We start from the raw sequence: 23562 nt of genomic DNA on the forward strand, positions 1-23562 counted from the left end.
CTTCGTTATATCTATGATGTTGTTCTCTGAGGCCATGAAGGACGCGGAGAGAGATTCCCCCCCCCCCCCCCTCTCCATCAACACGCTCCCTCCCTCCCTCCCTCAACACGCTCCCTCCCTCCCTCAACACGCTCGCTCCCTCCCTCAACACGCTCCGCCATCCTCAGCTCCCCGCCCCATCCCACAGGGACTCCCCCGGGTCGCGGGCCTCTCACAGGCAGAAAATGATGTCAAGAACTCAGACATGTGAAGCGAACGGGAGCTTTTATACCCTTAAGGGTAAATCAGGGTCTTTGGGGCGGGCTTTTGCCGGTTCATCGGACCCGAAAAAATGGTCTGGCCCTGAACAAGAACCCTGGCCTTTTTTTTGTGGACGTCTGCAATATGAATAGTACAATGCCCTACGAGGGACTTCGATCTAAGATCTTCGCAAGGCGGAGGTGTTTACATGTGATGTCGAGGGCAAGCGTGAGACCTCAGGAACGCGTGTGTGGGTCGACGGGGGACCTCAACGCCGCACGTCCGTAGACAAACGAAGACGGAGGCACTGGACGGTGGGGACTCGAGACAGACGGACGAGGAAGGGTTCCACCCGTCTCGGAGGTACTGTGAGTTGACACGTCGCTCTTGCTCAGGAGCCACGGGGCGCGGGTGGAAGGGGACTTGGGGGAAGTGTGTGTGTGTGTGTGTGTGTGTGTGTGTGGGGAGGGGGAGAGGAAGAAGCCCTGGCAAGCCTAGGGAGGGAGGAGGGTTCTCCTCACTCACGAAGGAGGGGAGGGAGGGAGGGAGTGGGGGGGTAATCATCGATCGTTTGACGAACACCCTCTGCCTCCGGCAGGAGTATCCGTATGCGTGCGGACCAGACGGACATGCAAACGAGAGGGACCGACGCAAGGACCACGGGGGAAAAATATCTGAGGGGCAGGAACCAGCAGGGCGGGGGAAATTAAGGAGGGGGTTGGCGCGCGCGATGAGAGTCGCTAGGGAAAAGTAGGATGGGGGTGGGTTGGGTGGGAAGGGGGGTATAAATTCTACGGAGGGAGAGACCATGCAATTGTTCGTAGCTGCAGGAAACGGAAGGTTGTAGGAATACGTTGTCTGACAAAGAAAAGGGCCATGCGGTACGTCGGTCTGGGCATGAGTGCGTCTGTCTGTTCCTGAGCGCAGGAGACTGCGGACGTTTGAATGAAGGAGAGACAAATGTAGAGAGAGAGAGAGAGAGAGAGAGAGAGAGAGAGAGAGAGAGAGAGAGAGAGAGAGAGAGAGAGAGACGGAGAGATGACTGGGTGTGGCCCAGAACAGCGAGATCATTCCTCTTTCTACAACCACTCAGGGGCGATGATGTAGCGTGTGGGCGGGTAGGTGCCGAGGGGTGGATGATGTTTGGGTGGAAACTTAACACTAATAAACATGGTTATTCGCCGGAGATCCATTATAACTGCGCCCGAGGGAAAGGGGGAGTAGAGGGAAGGTGAGGATAAGGGTGCGTGGGTGGGTTGGTGGGTGGGTGGGTTAAAGCGAGTCATCTTCTTAGGGCGAGCGAGGCATCGCCTGATCTTTTAAACAGGGAGAAAACTTCGTGGCTTTAATATAAGAATCTCATAAGAGAGTGACGCAGGGTGCATGAGGGAGGGAGGGGGGGGGGGGGCAGGGCAGGCAGGCAGACTGCTGGAAGGAACGAAGGAAGGAAGGAAGGAAGGAAAGCTTGACCGCCTAAGATGACAGCAAGATTGCATTAAGGCAGGGAGACTGGTGACTGCGTTAAGGCAGGCTGCATCATACAAGACAGACTGCATCAAATAGAAATATATATATATCAACACGACATTTCCGAGTCTGCTGCCACTGCCTCACAGGAGGGAGGGGCATGGGGGACGGGGGGGAGCGGGTGGCGACGCAGACGAGGATGGTTAGCATTTGAACACACACACACTGAAGGTCACCCAAGGGGCGTGGCTTCTACGTTCAGGGCCACGGTCAACACATGCTACATTCTTCCATCTTTATTTTCTTCTTCTTCTTCTCCTTCTTCTTCTTCTTCTTCTTCAAGGTTGCACGACACAAGTGTCGGCTCATTAGAGAAAGGAATGATCCTCAAGTCGAAGGGTTGGCGTGTTTGGGTCTTGAGGCTTAAAACCCTTAGTACTGAAAAGCGGCTCGGGCTGTCAAGGTCTATCAGGAGGGGTTCCCTTAAATTGAGAGGTTGGTGTGGCAGGGCCTCCGAGGTGAAGCCCGAGGAACTGGGATGGGGGACTGGTGACGTGGTCAGTAGGTTCTTCAAATCAGGATCCCTAAAGAAGAAAGGCTAGTTTGGGTTCCAGGCTCAATATCTACCACCAGCAGTCTTTGAATGCCTTCACTAAAGTCTTACTGATCTCAAGACACCCCTTCCTCCTCTTCTCTCGAATCTGACAAGAGCTTTCTCTACCTCTGAGACATGTACGTTTGTACTCTCACTTCAACTGAAAACGTTAAAAAAAAAAAGTCATCCAAAAGATACTTGCACTCTTCATACCTCCACCCAGTGACTTTCTCCGAGTAAAACAATGAGATAAAAGACGACAATCATTGTCTACTTTAACACTATGGCAAGCTCGAAAAAAAAAAAGACTTCCTCCTTTCATAATCTACCTGCATGATTATGATGAAGGAAGTGGTTCGTAATACATTATGGCTGACGTAAACAATAACGTTCTCTTCCCTAGAGTAATTCTTGAAGCTCTGAGTCGACGTAAGTCTTACACGAGTAACTATGAGTTCTCCTGTGTAGAAAGGGTATAGTAACTGACCCTATGTTGCCGTCAGCGGGTTTAATGATCTATTCACATTTTCCTTCATAGAACGGAGTTACACCAGGCCCTCACCAGGGAGGCCAGTCGACCAAGGCCTTAACGAGAAACTTGATCGACCAGGGCCTCACTGGGGAAGCTCAGTCGACCAGGCTCTTACCAGGTAAGCATGATCGACCAGGACCTCGCCAGGGAAGGTCAGTCGACCAGGCTCTTACCAGGGAAGTATGATCGACCAGGACCTCGCCAGGGAAGGTCAGTCGACCAGGCTCTTACCAGGGAAGCATGATCGACCAGGACCTCGCCAGGGAAGCTCAGTCGACCAGGCTCTTACCAGGGAAGTATGATCGACCAGGACCTCGCCAGGGAAGGTCAGTCGACCAGGCTCTTACCAGGGAAGCATGATCGACCAGGACCTCGCCAGGGAAGCTCAGTTGACCAGGCTCTTACCAGGGAAGTATGATCGACCAGGACCTCGCCAGGGAAGGTCAGTCGACCAGGCTCTTGGGAAGCTCAGCGGGCCACGCCATCACTAGGGAGGCCAGTCGACCAAGGCCCTTACCAGGGAAGCTTGATCGACCAGAACCTCACCAGCGAAGCTTCATCGACCAGGAAAGCCTGGCCGGCCGAGCCCTCACCAAGGGGAAGCCTGGTAGCAGATCAAGCTTAAAGTAAACTACATGTAAATACGTAAGGCTCTTCACCCATACATACGTCAACCCCTACACAAGGTCGCCTACCCTACCCTTCACGTCACCCGTGCAATGCTCCGCCCGTCACACACCACCACCACCGCTACACTCCCCTACGGGAGGGAACAGCGACCCGGCCACAATAAGCTGAAGCAATGCAGCGTAAAATCTCTATAAAGATAAATTCTCGAGGCCACTGCGGCAGTGCGGGTGGTAGCGTGCCTCGTACCCGCGGCATGGAGCCGCCCCCCACCACACCCTCCTCCGCCCCAACCCTTCTTGCCAGCTGCAAAACACACACACACACACACACACACACACACACACACGACTTACAGGCTTAGTCTACGAGAAAAGCTTTGCTTACTCTGTCTCGCCTCGTGCTTCTCCCGCCCGAAGAATGAAACTATACGAGACACAGAAGGCGATGTGCTGTCAATTTTTATGTTCCTTCGAGAGATATTTCCTTGTTTTTGGGCGACACACAGGAGCTCTGAGGCACATTTCCACTACCAGCGGGGGAGGAAGGTGGCGTTGGGGTGGGGGGGTGGTTCCCTCCTGAGGTACTACCACGGGGAGGGGGAGGGGAAAGGGTCAGGCTGAATCACAGTCCAAGACGAGAGAAAGGTCACATGACGATGAACTTCGCGAAGACTTCCTTGGCCGAGTAAGAGGAGGTATTTCGTCACACACACACACACACACACACTAACACACACACCGTTCGCCTGCAACAGCACCTCGCCATCTCACTTCACTTGTCTTACGGGATAACCTTATTCGAGTCGGTGAGAGCATTCGTCAACTCCTCCATCTCGGGACCTTACGACATTACTTCACGATCTCTTGTAAGGAAGTTGAGCAACGACGCCTCGGCCCGGTCTTGTATTCTTAAGACTCGTCTATAAAGATCACGTACCAGCGCAACTTCCAAAGGTGGGCCTTGTGATACACCTTTTCCCCTACCCGTGTTATAAGATCACTCTTCATCCCTCTAGTCTGTGAGGTCATAATGACAGAGTCTCACCCTCACCAGTCAGAATAAACACCAGGTACTTCAAATGAGGACAAAAAAAAAACTCAACAAACTTGCTATCTTCATCTGCCACCTTCCCCACACGATGACTTAACACGAAAATCAACTACCCTGGATCTCGCAATGGCTACTGAACTCCCCAAACTGGCCGGCCCAAATGTTCAAATTACACCAACTGCTCCTGGCGACTGAGCTGGGTCATCAGACTTTCACAGTCGAGCTGGTTTTCCCCCCCTCATGAACCCAACGGAAGGAAGCGTCCGGTATACACACCGGACCACAACCACTGCCACCACTGTTCGTAGGAGCCACTACATCTCCTCCAACACTTGATCCGATCTTGCCTTCTAAAATGAATGAATCTGAGGAGGTAATCCAGGCCAGGGTTGAAACGCTTTCGTCTGCAAGAACGCGTCTTCACCTCGCCAGAAGAAATCGGGGAATGCTTGAATGCCCCCAGACCTCGGGTACTGACTCTGGTACCTGTTTGTGACTCCAACTGTGACTGCAAAAACCTGAAGTAATATAACATACGCTGTTCACAGGGCACTACTGGGTGAGAGAGAGAGAGAGAGAGAGAGAGAGAGAGAGAGAGAGAGAGAGAGAGAGAGAGAGAGAGAGAGAGAGACTCTGGTCTTGAGAGAAAAGGGCCTCGGACCAGGACACAATCTGTGAGAACGTTAAGGCGTTTGGAATTAAAGGTAAAAGAATGCTAAAAGGAAGTGTGGATCCTTAAATGGAATTGGAATTAAGCGAGCGTGAGAGAGCCGAGAGGGAGGAGCGATGACAAACCACGAAGGGGACTACGCCTCGAAGGGAACCAAGGCTGGAAGGGACCGACTACTGGAAGCGGACTACAGCCGAAGGGAATTAGGACTGGTCTGACACAAGCCTCGGGGCGTGGTGTGCCTGCAGCTCTGTGTGTGTGTGCATGAAGACCGGGGGATTCTTTTGTCAAGCGGAGCTTAAACGATCGGCCTGGTACTGAAATGGGCTGGAAAAACCTTAGCTACGGGATTAGCATATCAAAAGGAGGGCTAGACCCCTATGAAGTCTGTAGATATAAAGGGATACGCAAAATAATGCGACGGCCTCGACAGGCTTATATAACTGTTGCCAGCGAGGGAGCGGAGAAGACCAAAGAAGGAATAATAATAATGGGGTTAGACGACGTAACCTTGAAGCAAATCATGACACCTTGTCTGTCGCTGGTCCAAAGGCACAGACACTGATACATGATGAACGAGGCGGCATGGGAGCGTAGATGACACGCTTGCAAATAAGAGAGCCGAGCTCAGCTCCCTGTGGAAAGTAAAGACAGCGAGGTGGACGTACAAATATGAGGACAGCGATACAGCACTGGGAAAGATCACTGAAGATGACACGGAGGAGGATTTTGCTTTGCAGTGTGTGTGTGATTTTGCTTTGTAGGGCGTGTGTGTACGGGGGTGTTGGGATACGAATCCTGTGAACATGAAGGCGATGAAAGTGAAACCCGGAACTCCAGGGATGGTGGCGAGGCCGCTGAAGCGTGCGAAAGAAAGGAAAGATGATGGCAATATGAAGACGTTAAGAATCCAGGAATATGACACCATTCGCACTACATGGGGAAACCACGTAGACCAAAGCAGTCGAGAGGTTACAGGACATGACGAGGGGTCGACACCAGCATGAGAACAAGAACCCAGAAACAGACAAGAAACTTCAAAAAGAGAAGAAAAGAAGAAAACATAATACGCGAGGAACAAATGAAACCACCTCGAGTTATTAGAACAATCCTGACTCACGTACTTTCGTGCGCGGGGACGAAATGCAATCACGAAATCCCGCAAAGAAAAGAGAAAAAAAAATTATATATATACATTATCGTGCCGAGCTTTCTAATCATACTGTCACATCAAGTATGCTGCTCAGAGCTGCAGCGCATGCAAGCCTTCTTCTTCTTCCCGTTGCGTCACGAAATTCCCTTCTTCTCATCTCTGGAGATGAGAAAGATGTGTCGGGAGAGGCACTCGATACTACGCAAGTTACGGGAACTTACCTAGTTTTCACAAGAGCATCGGCCCGAAAACAACTGAGCATCGAAAACGTCTCGGCGATAAACGGAAAGCGGGAGATGGCGTTGGAATCGAATCCTAGTGCTGAATCGTCTTTAGTAACGAGCTTCGTCTACAGCCTCCAGAGCCTGCCGATATATGATCCTTGAGCACGACGGGTGTACGATCCTTTGAGCACGACGGTGCAATCCTCAAGTACGATGGTATGAACCTAGAGCACCATGATTCCACCCTGGAACACGACGAGGCCGCCATGAACCTGGAAGATAATGCTACGAGCCTTGACCACGACGGCACGACCCTCAGGGAACGACATCCTGTCCTCTGGACCAGACCATCAAGCCCCAGATCAAAATACCAGGCAATCATTAACCCCCTTTCCCTTGAGCCGCCTCTCGAAGGGTCGGTAACGTACCCATAAAAGGCAAATTACCGGCCTTAACGACAAAACTAAACTTTAAACGCTCGTTCTTGTAAATACTTTACGAAACATGAAATGTTAAAAGGACGCCTGCCAGCAAGGGGGGGACACATCAATAGTCCGCCAAAGACGTCAGTCCTGAGCTGCTTTCGTCATTCGCTCGAAGCAATGGTGGACCCACTGCTCCACGAAAGGCCAAAGATGAATATCTTATCACTCACCTTATCTCCCCTCCCCCCACCCCAGACTCTGGGGGTAGGAGGGGGGGACCTTATTCCCCCCCCAATCCCACCTCAGACACTGGGAGAGGGAGGGCGGTCATACAGTATGCTTAAATATACATTTAGAGAGATAGACTTCCTGCCTTTGACGCTACTCAAGGGAAATACGTTATGTATACTCAACTCCCGATTGGTATAGACTGGTCAAACCCACCAGTTCATCCGATCCCAAACTACAGAGCAACAAGGGAGAAATTGGAGAACTGTAAAAGGTTTGGAAGACCAGAAGATTCGCCTCTTCACCACGAATTCCTGTGCAAAAGCGAGGCTAGAGTAAATAAGCTACGTTGGAGTAGGTAAGCTACGCGAGGCTTCAATGGATAAACTACGCTAGGCTTGGGTAGAAACATCAACTCCACCTTACCTAAAAAATAAGAAATACGTTCGGAGTTGAATTTTGAGGCGATCGAAGCTTTTGACGGTACGAGGAGCAGAGTAAAAATATAAATGAGGGACGGACACTGAGGAATACGTACACAGACATGATGTTTGGGCGAGAGCAGGACTCAAAAACATGGTGCTGCTTGACTGAAAACGAGACCTGAATAAACTGTTGTAAGGCAGTCAATGTCTCACGCACACACATACAGCTGGTATAAGGTGTGTTAAGACACACACATACACACACACACAGATGGTATGAGGTGTATTAAGACACACACATACACACACACAGATGGTATGAGGTGTGCTGAGACACACACACACAGCTGGTATGAGGTGTGTTGAAACACATACACACACAGCTGGTATGAGGTGTATTAAGACACACACACACACAGCTCAGAGCTGCTGTATCTAGCACATGTTTTGTCCTGCAATTCTTGGAAAGACAAATACAGTGACGATCGTGCATTTTAAAAGCCTTTAATGTTCTACATAACTCTTCACAAATAACTGTATTTTCCAATACATATGTCTGCACATATATATCTAGATATACTAACACGAACTTCTATACACAATATATAAATATAATATATATATATATATATATATATATATATATATATATATATATATATATATATATATATATATCAGATGTAAGATTTCACCTTGATAACAGACGAGAAGGTAACTTGACATTACACAATTACAGTTCATGTTGAATGATCTTTCCACAAAACTCTCTCTCTCTCTCTCTCTCTCTCTCTCTCTCTCTCTCTCTCTCTCTCTCTCTCTCTCTCTCTCTCATTTAACAGACATCGCAAATCTATTGGTCGGTAACTGTTGACCAAAGACTAGCAATGAAAACTAACTCTTTGTGGTCGCCTTACCCCAAAAGACTCCTGGAGGGGTCACAGGGTATACATATACTTAACACGAAATCCTTCCTGGCGATATATGTATATCGTTTACCCTCTACTCCAGAAGGGTACAGAAGGCTGCTGGACAACTGGTTCACCGAATAACTAATGTCTCCAAGCTCTCGCGAATGGCATAAACCAACAAGACTTGAAACATACCAATGCAATTCATCTGGTCATGCATCAACTACAAATTGGTTGTGTGCTGCATATACGTTTCAGAGTATATATATATATTACATGTTGCATATCACTTTGATCCTCGTTCAGTTTGGCCTTGTGTCTTTCGTTCATTAGCTTATCTGACAACTCCCCTGGTTGTATAAGTAGATTCCCCTCACTTATTTAAGTAATACTTGAGACTACTAATTACCGCTCAAGCTGGACAGGAGCTTGGTTCTACTTACAGACGAGAATTTATACTTAACTTTCAAATAATTATATATATATATATATATATATATATATATATATATATATATATATATATATATATATAAACTATTTCTCCCAGTATTAGACGGTTATGCTAATCACATCCTTATTAAAAAGCCACATTTCTCATATCATGGAGGCTATTCCCTTTTCTTCCCTTTACAAAACTTTAAGAAAGAAAGCAAAAATATTCTCCGAGTCCGTTCTCTGTCTAGGCTTTCGGCGAGCCGCGTCAGTCGTGGGGGGAATGGCCGTTTCTCTTTAAGACTCCACGATTTTACTTTACTCTTCCCTAAAAATCCACAGACCCAAATTACAGCGTGGAGTTGATATACTGATTTTCGTCGACTGGACATTTCTCATCTAACCATCGAAGTACAGATAGAAGAATGTTCAATAATCACAGGTTATCTGCTCGGCTGTCGCCTACCATCTTAGTTTTTGAATACTTTAAAAGACTTCCAAACTACAGTAACCTCCAAACGGTGCTTTCCACTAAGCTTTTTTTTGTGCGAGTTCCGAGTAAATATTTCCTTGAAGTGTGCAAATAAGATATTCAACACAATTTCGTATACAGGAGTAACAGCTCGAATTGTGGTGTGGTGTGAGGTAGAGGTGGTGGCGGTGGTGTGGCCATTCCCTCTTTAAACCTCCGCGAGTACCAGCACCACGTGCCTCCTCAATTCCTCTCCTCCCTGTCTCTCCTCCTACAAAACAAGCATACATTAGTAGTCCCATTTAGGCCTCTAACACGTTCATCTGTCTTGAGCGGTTACCAGTACTAGTTGTGTACATCACCCATCTGCCTGTACTCTCATCCCTTCATCTCCCAAGACCATTAGCACCGTTACAACCTAACAATGTCGTTGACGCAAACAACCATTACCATTATATCCACCAACCAACGCCACACAAACCACCACTCTAACACTCCGCCATACCACAATCCACAAACACTCACAGACACAACCACTATCACACAACCACCACCTGGTACCACCACCCTTAATTAACATGGGCAACACAAAACCTTCATTTTTCCCTGGGCGGTTCCATTCTAAAAGCAAAGATACACATTTACCAGAGCGAGTGAAAACATTGTAACATTTACCAGAGCGAGTGAAAACATTGTAACATTTACCAGAGCGAGTGAAAACATTGTAACATTTACAAGAGCGAGTGAAAGCATTGCAACATCCAAAAGTCAATGGGTTCATTTTTCCTTGCCTCTCTCTCTCTCTCTCTCTCTCGCCGTGACCAGCTGAGATCGGGGAAGCAACATGCAATATATCAACAGCAGCTGCATGGGAACACATGACTGCTGTATCTCAAACCAAACGAAATTCTACGCCAGCTCTCGAATGTCGCTTAACGTGAGAAACCTATCAAAATTATAAATATTGAGAAGTCTAGAAAGAAAAAAAACCCCTGAAACATACGCGTTATTTCCAACGTAAAAGACACTTCCACACAAGGGGTACCATTTGAGCGACATATAGCTCAAGACTCTACGTTATATACATGGCGACAAAGTACGCCCAAGAACGTACGAGTGAGAAACAAGAGCAAGGGGAGCGACTCACCTCCATCTCCGCCCGGGCTGATCCCAACAACTGGCCAACGTAACTTTCGCTCAGGCTGTGTGAAGTTGTCAGGGGAAGGGGTTGCCATGTACTCTATATACTCCACACAACTGCCACCGGGAGGGAGGTTTTCAGATACATTCATTTACAATATCAATTTTAGCAATACGTATCGTCTTCATTTCAATATCTATTTAAACTCGTTGTTATATGCATTATATTCATAGTTATAACTTTGAATATAAGAGGGAGGGAAAACACTGGAATGGAAGGCCCCAGGCGCCGGGCGCACTGCGCACGCGCGCGCCAGACCTCGCCAGCAAGCAAACCAAAACATTCGATTATCTCACAGCCTACTACATCACATTTAATGTATTCAGTTTTTATGAACATTTACATAATACATGGAATAATATCGATATAAGAGGAGCTTTGCTGTTAACACATTTTACATATACCTTTCCCATGAAATAACATTTGATAATACATTCATGCACTACATTCGTGTGTGTGCGCGCGCGCGTGTATGTATGTATGTATACATATATAAACTCACTAATGCTGCTGTGTGACACTGGGAACTGCGCATTCCTGGACCATTCGTTACGTTTGACAAATTAGATGTACACAGGTGGCGATGCATCACCAGCACACCCCCAACTCGACCGGGCGCCTAACCACCATTGCTGGAGACATGCATTTCATGTCCCCACCAAGCGCAAAGGATACGGGAGGGCGAACACCTCCAACACTGCATCATGGACGGAGAGATGGCGCCTACAAGAGCAGGAAGCCGCCTACGTACATGGTGAAAGGAGCTCCAACAACTACGAACGTATTTACATTACGTTTATTTCAACGCTCGACCAATCAGAAGAAGACCCATCGACCATTCTCTTATAACACTACCTAGAGACCCGACTCTCTCCTCTCCTCCTCCTCCCCGAGCCGACTCTCTCCTCTCCTCCTCCTCCCCGTTTATATAAAGATCATAGAGAGAACTTATCTATTAGACCACAGAGAAGGAGGAGGTCCTGAGATCGGACATGGACACCTCGACCCAAAACTCATGGTTAAGACCTGACATGACCTCAGCCTATCGCAATTCCTCTCCCACCCATTCCACGTCCTTCCCTCCCCCCTTGATTCCTCACCCCTCCCACCCACACCTCCTTTCCACAAACGCCAGCCACCTATGGCTCTTCCTCACCCCCCCACAAGAACTCACGAGCCCCCACTTCCCTACGATCGAGATTGTAAGTTTAGCGTCTTAAATTTGCATATAACTTGTACTTTCACCTAAAGATGATTAATCCACGGGCGAAACTTTCGTGTGCGTAAAACTCAATGACTTACGGAGAGCTTAGGGGGGGGAACCGCCTTTCTCGTTCGTTCTCCGTTTCCCGCGTAGCCAGGTAGCGCTAGGAATACACACAGACACTCTCATACACAAAGACTTACGCGGTTGTATGTTGACATCAGACTCAGCCACTTGAAGGACAACAGGTCATTGAAAGAACCAATATACACATTAACACCGGCAGTGTAATAGAAAAAAAAACACAAGTTTTTGAAGGAAACTGATATAAGGAAAGAGAGAGAGAGAGAGAGAGAGAGAGAGAGAGAGAGAGAGAGAGAGAGAGAGAGAGAGAGAGAGAGGAAAAAATCTTTATACAATTTCCAGAAAGATTTGGACTGGATCCATATCTGTCTGTGTTGGACCAGCGAAGGTCTCTGGCCATCCTCCAGACGAGAGTCAGAAATAGAAACGAGTAATAATAATAATAATAATAAATAATAATAATAATAATGATAATAATAATATCAAAATAACGATATGTATATGTATGTACATGTACAAGTATGTATGTGTTGATATATACATGTATGTACATGTACGTGTATGTATATATACGTGTGTGTGTGTGTGTGTGTGTGTGTGTGTGTATACGAGTGGAAGGTTTCATCCTTCGTCTGTTTCCCTGGCGCTACCTCGCTGACCCGGGAATCTGCGATCAACCATAATAAAAATAGAATAATAATAACAATGATAAAAACGAGGAGCACCTCGCAGTAAATACAATCTCGTAATGGATTAAAAGAGCGAAATGATGATAACAACCGAAAACAATTGATAAGAGAGAGAGAGAGAGAGAGAGAGAGAGAGAGAGAGAGAGAGAGAGAGAGAGAGAGAGAGAGAGAGAGAGAGAAGAGACGAGACAAGGTTTGGTTTCTCCCGCGTGCTAACACACTCTCTCCCCCCCTTGTGTCTTCTCATTGGGGGAAAATCCTTTTATTTACTATCTACCCAGCCCTGGCGGACAGCCTGATGATTATTTTCTTTCTTCTTGTTTTTGCAGTCATCACCAGAGGCTATTTAAAAGCCGGCTAGTTTGTGGGAGGGGAGGAGGAGGGATGAGTGGTGGAGGCGTCCGTGTCGTGGGGACTGGCGGGCGTGGGGTGGGCGGGGGTGGAAGAAAAGATGGTCGAGTTTTGTGTCATGAACCTTGAAATTTAGTGGTAGAAGTAGTAGTGGTAATATGAGAATTAGTAGTAGTAACAGTAGTAGTAATACTAGTAGTAGTAGTAGTAGTAGTAACTGTAGTAGTAACTGTAGTAGTAGTAGTAGTAGTAGTAGTAGTAACAGTAGTAGTAGTAGTAGTAGTAGTAATAGTAGTAGAAGCAGTAATAGTAGTAGTAATGGTAGTAGTAGTAGTAGAAATAGTAGAAGCAGTAATAGTAGTAGTAGTAGTAGTAGTAGTAGTAGTAGTAGTAGTAGTAGTAGTAGTAGTAGAAGCAGTAATAGTAGCAGTAATGGTAGTAGTAGTAGTAATAGTAGTAGTAGAAGCAGTAATAGTAGTAGTAATGGTAGTAGTAATAGTAGTGGTAGTAGTAATAGTAGTAGTAGAAGCAGTAATAGTAGTAGTAGTAGTAATAGTAGCAATAGTAGTAGTAGTAGCAGTATTCGTGTCATTATTACAGTCACATCGAAAAATAACGTCGACTCGCAAAAAATGCAGCGAATTTAGAAGTTGCGTTTTTTTCACAATGGGAAGCAAAGGTGTAGACCTACAATGTTCTGTGGTGTGCTGAGGGAAAGACCCTTTTATTACGGGGTGTATTACAGGGAAGAGCTCTTCTCAGAGAGTATAATGTACACTCTAACTTGCCAACATACAGAGCACAGTGGTAGGATCCTTGAACACGACGGTACGATTCTTGAACACGACGGTACGATCCTTGAGCACGACGGTACGATCCTTGAGCACGACGGTACGATCCTTGAGCACGACGGTACGATCCTTGAGCACGACGGTACGATCCTTGAGCACGACAGTACCACCCTTGAGCACGAAGTTACGACCCTTGAGCATGACGGTACGATCCTTAAGCACAACGGTACGATCCTTGAGCACGACGGTTCGATCCTTAAGCAGGAGGGTTCGATCTTTGAACATGTCGGTTCGATCCTTGAATACGTACGTGTACGTCGATTCTTGAGCACGACAGTACGACCCTTAAGCACGACAGATCGCTCCTTCAGCACAACAGTATGATATGACCACACCAGGACGACCCCCAGCGCACGACGGTACGACCACTGGGTCAAAATGAGGAAAAAAAAAAAAGGAAGTCGGGTCATTATACCCAAAGGGGGGTCGTTCGTACACACGGTCGTGTGGGCTGAGGCAAGGGAGGCTGAGGCAAGGGAGGCTGAGGCAAGGGAGGCTGAGGCAAGGGAGGCCGAGCTCAGGGGGGAAATCTCAGGGGAGGTGTGTGAGCATCACATGCCCTCAGGGGGGTATGTGACCCGAGCACACGTCTCCTCCTGTATGTTATAGTTCCTCACTCCACGACGGTGACACCAAAACGGTGATATTCAAGTCACCAGGAAGGGTACGCAAGGAGGGAAGTACACCCCACAAAGGAGGAGGGGGATAATGACGGGAGGGAACCCGAAGGGTAAAGGGACATCCTCAGTGGAGGGAACGTACGCCAGAGGAGGGAACCGAGCAGCCCTCCTCCCCCTCAGGAGGGAAACATACAAGGAAGGAAGGAATCTGTCCGTCTCTCTCTCTCTCTCTCTCTCTCTCTCTCCAGAAGGGGACAGACACACACACAAAAAAAGGGTTTTCTGGGTCATCGTTCAAAGGGGAGCTGTGACCAGTACCTCCCATTCCTTGGGTGACAGCCAAGTGACGGAGGGGAAAGGGGTGGGTGGGTCGGTCTCTCTCTCTCTCTCTCTCTCTCTCTCTCTCTCTCTCTCTCTCTCTCTCTCTCTCTCGGATCTCGGTCTTCTAGAAACTCGTATTTGTGGGAAAAAATGTTAGAAGAGAGAGAGAGAGAGAATCAGACGCGTAGTGATCGTCCCCTATCGCCTATCGTATATCTGGGCAGCTGAGCGGAGAGAGAAGAGGGACGGACGGACGGACGGACGGACGGACACGATCAACTCGAGTCGCACACATTATGACCAGGAGAGGATCTCTGTGGCAAGACGTTAGATAAGACTTGGTTAAACACTGATATGGATATCGATTTCATTCTTCAACTTTTTTTTTTCGTTTTTTTTTTCTTTTTTGGGTGGGGAAGGGATAGAGATGGGACGGGGTGGGTGGGGGGAGGAGGGGGAGAGAGAGAGAGAGAGAGAGAGAGAGAGAGAGAGAGAGAGAGAGAGAGAGAGAGAGAGAGTTCTAACAATCTAACGTATTTTTGGTATTTTTGACATCGGTCAAAAAAAAAGAAAAAAAAATCTAATTACCCATCTAATTATCCTTCTGTAGACCCGAGTTAATCACGTCAGGAAAAGATAAATCTTTTTTTTCCTCTCTTTTTTTTTCTCTCTTTTTAATGAGGAGTCTCCCTCAGAGAATACACTTGTGAATTCCTTCAAAATTTATCTTTTTTTTCCCACAATTTTTTTTCCCCTTGTTTTCTGCCAGATAATGTTGTTCAGATGTGCTTAAGCTATTGTTTTTGATTAACTAAAGGCCTTTTTTGTTTTGTTTTTTAACTATTTTGTCTTTTTTCATTACAACGGACAGCTAGGAATGTCATATAAGGTTTGGAGGCTTAAGGACAATTGTAACACGTCCTGGGTTCAAGGACGGCTGGGATAGACTCAAGGACGAGCAGTAGATCCAAGGACGACTCGTGCATTCAAGGACGAGGCTTCGTGAACGACCACGGACGTTCAAGGATCAACCTATAGAGGCTCAAGGACGACTAAAGGGCTCACCAACGCCCTTGGAGATTCAAGGACGGGTGGCTTGGAGATTCAAGGACGACTGGCTAGGAGATTCAAGGACGACTGGCTAAGAGATTCAAGGACGACTGGCTAGGAGATTCAAGTCCCGCTAGCTAGGAGATTCAAGGACGACTGGCTAGGAGATTCAAGACCAGCTGGCTAGGAGATTCAAGACCAGCTGGCTAGGAGATTCAAGGACGGCTGGCTAGGAGATTCTAGAACAGCTGGCTAGGAGGTACAAGGACGGACGGGTTCCGACGTCCCTCCAGCCCCCTTACTCCCGCGCCGCATTGCGACACCTTTTTGCGTTCGCGCTATTTTCAAGTCACCTAAACTTTCCATACTTTCCCCTGTTAATGACGCAGGATGAAGGTACATATACTTTGCCACGGCTGCGAAGGAGGCTTAGAGATGGGAAGGGAGGGGGGGCGGTTTCGTCTTGGTGCTAGGTTAGTGGGGGGGGGGTTCGTCCTGGCGCTAGGTTAGTGGGGGGGGTTCGTCTTGGTGCTAGGTTAGTGGGGGGAGGTTCGTCCTGGTGTTAGGTTAGTGGGGGAGGTTCGTCCTGGTGCTAGGTTAGTGGGGGGAGGTTCGTCCTGGTGCTAGGTTAGTGGGGGGGTTCGTCTTGGTGCTAGGTTAGTGGGGGGAGGTTCGTCATGGTGCTAGGTTAGTGGGGGGGGGGTTCGTCTTGGTGCTAGGTTAGTGGGGGGTTCGTCTTGGTGCTAGGTTAGTGGGGGGAGGTTCGTCATGGTGCTAGGTTAGTGGGGGGGGGGTTCGTCTTGGTGCTAGGTTAGTGGGGGGTTCGTCTTGGTGCTAGGTTAGTGGGGGGAGGTTCGTCATGGTGCTAGGTTAGTGGGGGGGGGGGTTCGTCTTGGTGCTAGGTTAGTGGGGGGTTCGTCTTGGTGCTAGGTTAGTGGGGGGAGGTTCGTCATGGTGCTAGGTTAGTGGGGGGGGGGTTCGTCTTGGTGCTAGGTTAGTGGGGGGTTCGTCTTGGTGCTAGGTTAGTGGGGGGGGGGGGTTCGTCTTGGTGCTAGGTTAGTGGGGGGAGGTTCGTCATGGTGCTAGGTTAGTGGGGGGGAGGTTCGTCCTGGTGCTAGGTTAGTGGGGGGAGGTTCGTCCTGGTGCTAGGTTAGTGGGGGGAGGTTCGTCCTGGTGCTAGGTTAGTGGGAGGGGGTTCGTCCTGGTGCTAGGTTAGTGGGGGGTTCGTCCTGGCGCTAGGTTAGTGGGGGGAGGGGGTTCGTCATGGTTGTAGGTTAGTGGCAACTGATAATTACCTCGCAGCTGTTTTGGTGGGAAAACGGCGATTACCAAGATTACCTTTCTTGGGGTAATTCTGTAATCATTAGCTGACAATTACTTTGCTTCAGTTGGGAAAATGGGTAATTGTAATCACTAACAGACAATTACTTTGCTTCAATGGGATAATGGGTAATTGTAATCAATGACAATTACTTTGCGTCTGCTGGGATAATGGGTAATTGTAATCAATGACAATTACTTTGCTTCAGCTGGGATAATGGGTAATTGTAATCAATGACAATTACTTTGCTCTTGCTGGGGGGAAATAGGTACTTAGAAATGTACAGTTTCCTAGCTTGGAACACTTAAGCAAAGTGGTAACTACAAAGTACTTTTCTTCCGTTGGCATTATAGCACTTTATTCACAACACTTTCATCCAACCGGGGAAAAATGATGACTTTCAAATTACTTTACGCATGGGGAAGGCATAAACGAAAAATGACTTCCGTCAGTTCAGTACACACTAACTTTTCAAAGTAATTTTCGAAGTGCTTCTATGCCTCACCAGATTCGACGCTGCCTCTCTCACAAACCCAAAAAATAAATGAACCTATTTATATCCTATTTTTTCCCGCATGTCCATTTATAGCACAGTCGCAAAAAATCCTATTATTTGTATACCTATTTGGAAACCTATTCAGGGCCTATCATCATATACCTATTATTTGCAAACCAATTCATAGCCGATCAATATATACCTATCATTTGCAAACCAATGTATAGCCTATTACCATATACCTATTTGCGAACCAATTTATAACCAATTTATCATGAAGCTATTCATAACCCTTTAAAGAAAAACCCATAAATATATATATATATATATATATATATATATATATATATATATATATATATATATATAGAGAGAGAGAGAGAGAGAGAGAGAGAGAGAGAGAGAGAGCCTATCTATCAAAAACAATATATAGAAATCTATCTATATCTATACCAGAACATATCTTCAGATTGCAGTACAGGTCTCTGTTTAGCGTCCAACATGCACGCATAGCTTGAGGACAACAGTCACTGAAATGCGTCTATCACTTGCGACAGCTCTCTGGTGCCATCATGACTCGGTAACACGTTACTGTCAGTTGAAGGTAATGTGATACTCGTTTTCTAATATGAAGAAAAATGATTATCAAGTCTCTCTCTCTCTCTCTCTCTCTCTCTCTCTCTCTCTCTCTCTCTCTCTCTCTCTCTCTCTAAGTGACTAGAGTCATGTTAGCTTTGATCTTTCTCTTTATCTTTCAGTCCTTCAAAAATAAATGAAGGGGAAAAGAGAGAGGTAGAATTTCTTCTCTGTATTAAGTCAGAAAACATTATGGTTTTTTTCTTCTTCTCAACTACGAGATAGACGAAGATTATTTTTTGGACATGTAAATTGTAAATGCAGATGTGTGTGTGTGTGTGTGTGTGTGTGTGTGTGTGTGTGTCTGTAAATAGCTGTTCGTGTGTGTGTGTGTGTGTGTGTGTGTGTGTGTGTGTGTGTAAAGAACACTCAAACAGTTTCTCGTAAAAAACAGAGCCGAGATTATGCATATAAAATTCCTGTTTTAAACTACTGGAAAGAAACGGCATCCCAATGGATGAAACTTTCCCCCCCCCTCCTAAAACCCCTTCCCTTTTTTTCCCCTCATGCCCCGTCCCCCTTCTCCTCCATCCTCTTCCCCCCCCCTCCCCAACCCCTCCCCACCTACCCACAATAAAAATGAAAAATACATTTGGAGGTCGGGGGGGGAAAAATAATGCAAAACGAATGACTATCGCGCTATATACCATGCATCAACTGTATGCAAAATTAAACCCGGGGTGTTGGGGGGGGGAAAGGATACAGTGATGATAACCCGCTGCAAGTATGAACCGATAAAGTAAAGATAGATTAAAGAGAGATAGAAAGCAGACTAACGGATGAAGGACACGAAAAGACACGAATGACCGAAACACGACACGAATGCTCATTCGTGCGAACTACACAATATACTCTGAGGCCCCCCAAAAAAAGAAAAAAAATTAATGTATTTGTCCAGACGTAAGACAAATATATCAGATATTATTAGAGAAAATAACAGACAATTTATCATAGCTGACACGTGTATCAATAGAGAGAGAGAGAGAGAGAGAGAGAGAGAGAGAGAGAGAGAGAGAGAGAGAGAGAGAGAGATAGATAGATAGATAGATAGATAGATAGATAGATAGATAGATAGATAGATAGATAGATAGATAGATAGAGAGAGAGAGAGAGAGAGAGAGAGAGAGAGAGAGAGAAAGAGAGAGAGAGAAAAGAGAGAGAGAATGTGTGTGTGTGTGTGTGTGTGTGAAGTCAAGGAGTCTAATTGGGAAATATACATCCCATGCAAAGCACAGTCTTCATGCAGATATTCGAATATTACTGGATTCAAATATTCAGCCTTACTTTTAATACAAGCCCCACATGCCACTGGGGAAATACATCCCAGCGTGTTGTGACGACATAAAGCAGGCGATCTATTTCTAGAGTTTACTGACCCGTGATAGACAGTAGCTAATCCGTTTCTATATCGTGAGTGTATATCGCCGTGCTATATCGTGAGTGTATATCGCCGTGCTATATACATCAGATGATATTCGTCGTGTGTGTGTGTGTGTGTGTGTGTGTGTGTATTTACGTGATCTATTGCAAGTATATGTAATTCTATATCGTGTGTATATTCAAGTGATATGCATGAGGTAATCTATTTCTATATCGTGTGCATATCAACGTGATATACAGCAGGTAATCTATTTCTATATCGTGAGTATACTGACGTGTTATACAACAGGTAATCTATTTCTATATCGTGAGTATACTGACGTGTTATACAACAGGTAATCTATTTCTCTATCGTGAGTATACTGACGTGTTATACAACAGGTAATCTATTTCTATACCGTCATGTATACTGTCACTCTACTTCTATATCGTGGCACGGTCACGTGGCCCAATCATACTATTTTCTATAACCTTCTAGGCCGGCTAACGTGACTCATGATATAGAAATAGAAGCAGATATCGAACTCCAGCGACAGGTCAATGCATCACGCACGTCATTCTATGTCTGGGCTAGAAGGGAGCACCACACCACACACCCAACACCCACCCACACAACCACACCACACACACAACACCCCCCACCCCACAACACAACACCACCCACAACACAACACACACCCACACACCCACACCCACCCACAACACACCCACCCACACACACCCACACACAAACACCACAAAAACACACACCCACCCACACACACACACACACACCCAAAACACACACCCACACACAAACACACACCCACCACACCCACACACCCACAACACACACACACACACAAACACACACACACCCACACACAACACACACACACCCACAAACACACACCCACACACACACACACACACCCACACACACACCCACCCCCACACAGGGTTCCCATATAACCATCGTATGGCTCACACTTGGTAACACAGGGAATGCGACATTCAGCATTGATTGGGTCGTTTATGCAATATTTTTTTCCTCTTTTTTTTCCTTCTTCCCTTTCCTGGACGCGGGTCGTGTCGTACTCAATAACCCCTTTCTCGTGAAGGAGGAGGACGAACACACACACACACACACACACACACACACACACACGTAAGATTACGTTAAGGAGGTCGTAAATTTAAACACAATTCTGTCCGTTTCGCAGAGCGCATGTCTCTCTCTCTCTCTCTCTCTCTCTCTCTCTCTCTCTCTCTCTCTCTCTCTCTCTCGTTGGTAAGTATGTGATAACTTCAGCTAGAGTCGTTTCCCCACTTCCCCTCACAACTCCCCCCTCACCCCTCAACCTAATTTCCCCCCCTCGCCCCTCACAACCTCACTCCCCCCTCACCCCTCACAACCTCACTTCCCCCCTTCACCCCTCACAACCTCTCGAGCCAACATGGCTGCTACCTGCTAGTAGAGATGCCCCAATGGGGAAGGGGGGAAAGGAGGGGTGGGGGTGAGAAAGCAGAACTTCCGTCTGCTCAGGGGCTCCGCCTGGCGCCACTGTCTACACCATCTGGCGTCCAGAAATGAGATATCCCCCCCGCATCTTGATGAACCAAGGTCCTGGATGGTGGGTCCTACAGTGAGCATCTCTCTCTCTCTCTCTCTCTCTCTCTCTCTCTCTCTCTCTCTCTCTCTCTCTCTCTCTCTCTCTCAGTGGTTAAGAGGAGGAGGAGCAGCAGCAGCAGCGACACACCTCCTCCGCCTTGACATACGACTGCAATGTTCCTAAGGGGCCTTTTATCTCTCTCTCTCTCTCTCTCTCTCTCTCTCTCTCTCTCTCTCTCTCTCTCTCTCTTCTCTCTCTCTCTCTCTCTCCGATGTATATCCCCTGATGATGTGATTATTACATGAAAGTGCACTTGGGAACTCATCGTGTTTCATTTTCCCCGTGGACTCATAGGAATATCTTGATCACGCGCAAAACTGTGATCCTTTCCTATATATATATATATATATATATATATATATATATATATATATATATATATACCATCAGACTGTAACAGTCGTACAGCTAAGGGAAGCCCATAGTCACATTTAGTATGTGCCATAACCCAGCGGCGGAAAATAATTATACACAACACACAACAACTCTACGGCCACAACTGTTCACATTTCACTTACTCTAAACTCACAACCTCTTTACTTACAACAGCCTATAACTTTGGATTACACACACACACACTACGTCACCTTTGTTTAGTGTTGAATACATACATAAAAAAAAAAGGATAATTACCGTGTACAATATTCCCTTCCTAATACCACCTGTCATACATACTATATACATTCATACTATATACATTCAAATGTACACATACACGCGCGTTGGAGAGCAAACACAGGAATTCATATTGTTTTCTCTGAACTTAACCGCCCATCCCCTCCCTCGTCCCAACTACCTTATACGACTCAGGGAAGCGGGTGAGGGGGTTGTTCAGAATATGTATACTCTCTCTCTCTCTCTCTCTCCCAGCGATAATATACGTACCTGCGCCTCGCTCTAACATTATGCAAAATGCACGGTACTCGCTCTCTCGCGGGGACAATAAACCGGTTCAGAAGAGATAGATGGGAGGAGGAAGGGTACGAGGAGGGTGGTGGCACCGCTGACGGTGCTGGAGAAAGGGGAAGGATGAGGTGAGAGAGAGAGAGAGAGAGAGAGAGAGAGAGAGAGAGAGAGAGAGAGAGAGAGAGAGAGAGAGAGAGAGAGAAAGTCTTCTCATCTAACCATTCCCATAATATCAGCCAGTTCTTACACACACACACACACACACACACACAGCCACACACACACACACAAACAGCCACACACTGACACACACACACACACAAACAGCCACACACACACACACACACACACACAGCCACAGCCACACACACACGAGCAGTCTAGAACAAGCACTTCCGAGGCAAACATAGTGGCTGCATTGGCTGTATTGACCATCCCACCCTCACTTGTGGCCCAGGAAGCTGGCGCCTGCCCTTGCCCAGCGTACAGGAAGCTGGCGCCTGCTTTGTCCAGCGAGCGGGATAATGGCGTTCACTTTGTCCGGCGAATAGGGAAAATGGCGCTCAATCTCTCGAGCGAACAGGAAACTGGCACTTGATTTACCCAGCGAGCAGGAAGCTGGCGCCTGCTTTGCCTAGCGAACAGGAATCTGGCGCTTGCTTTATCCAGCGAGCAGGAAGCTGGCGCCTACTTTGCCTAGCGAACAGGAATCTGGCGCTTGCTTTGCCCAGCGAGGAGCAAAAGCAATTTGCAGAATAGTTCTCGAAAATAATGCCTTAAACGCTCCCGGCGGATCCCCCAAACTCCAAGCTGCAGAAATAAAGGTCCACGACTCTTCCTTAATGGCAACAGTTTGGAGAGAGAGAGAGAGAGAGAGAGAGAGAGAGAGAGAGAGAGAGAGAGAGAGAGAGAGAGAGAGAGAGAGAGAGGACGACACAGTAACAGGACACGACAGGGAAATCCTTAAGTTCAAAGATTACGCTGGAGGGGATTATATTCATACAACCGTCCAGACAGAGAGGAAAAGAAAAAAAAAAATAATCTGCATAATTAATGAACTAATTAATTACCAACTTCCACAGAGAGGAGGAGGAGGAGGAAAATATATACATATATATATTTATAATCCAAATTCAATCTTCGTACACTTCCAAGTCCCTCTCATCCTCGTACACAAACATGAAAGTGGACTATCATACAACACAAAGTTACTTAATACATTCTACCAATTTCCCCTTGCTCTCTCTCTCTCTCTCTCTCTCTCTCTCTCTCTCTCTCTCTCTCTCTCTCTCTCTCTCTCTCCTCGAGTTTGACGAGGTGGCCCAGTCGATGGTTTAGGTGTA

At 46.9% G+C, this 23562-nt stretch overlaps 1 protein-coding gene across 3 annotated transcripts in view; it reads right to left on the reverse strand.

Moving 5' to 3' along the window:
• cpx (synaptic transmission protein complexin) overlaps window positions 1-10697 on the reverse strand; it is a 472286-nt gene extending 461589 nt beyond the window's left edge. For 2 of the 3 annotated variants that reach the window (XM_071684301.1, XM_071684318.1), the window contains exon 1: window positions 10605-10697. The gene's annotated coding sequence lies outside the window, so the exon portion shown is untranslated. The remainder of the gene's footprint in view (window positions 1-10604) is intronic. The other variant, XM_071684325.1, reaches the window with a different exon arrangement.
• Between the last annotated feature and the right edge of the window lie 12865 nt (window positions 10698-23562).

Source organism: Panulirus ornatus, chromosome 3 (assembly GCF_036320965.1).
Source record: "Panulirus ornatus isolate Po-2019 chromosome 3, ASM3632096v1, whole genome shotgun sequence".
Lineage (NCBI taxonomy): Eukaryota > Metazoa > Arthropoda > Malacostraca > Decapoda > Palinuridae > Panulirus > Panulirus ornatus.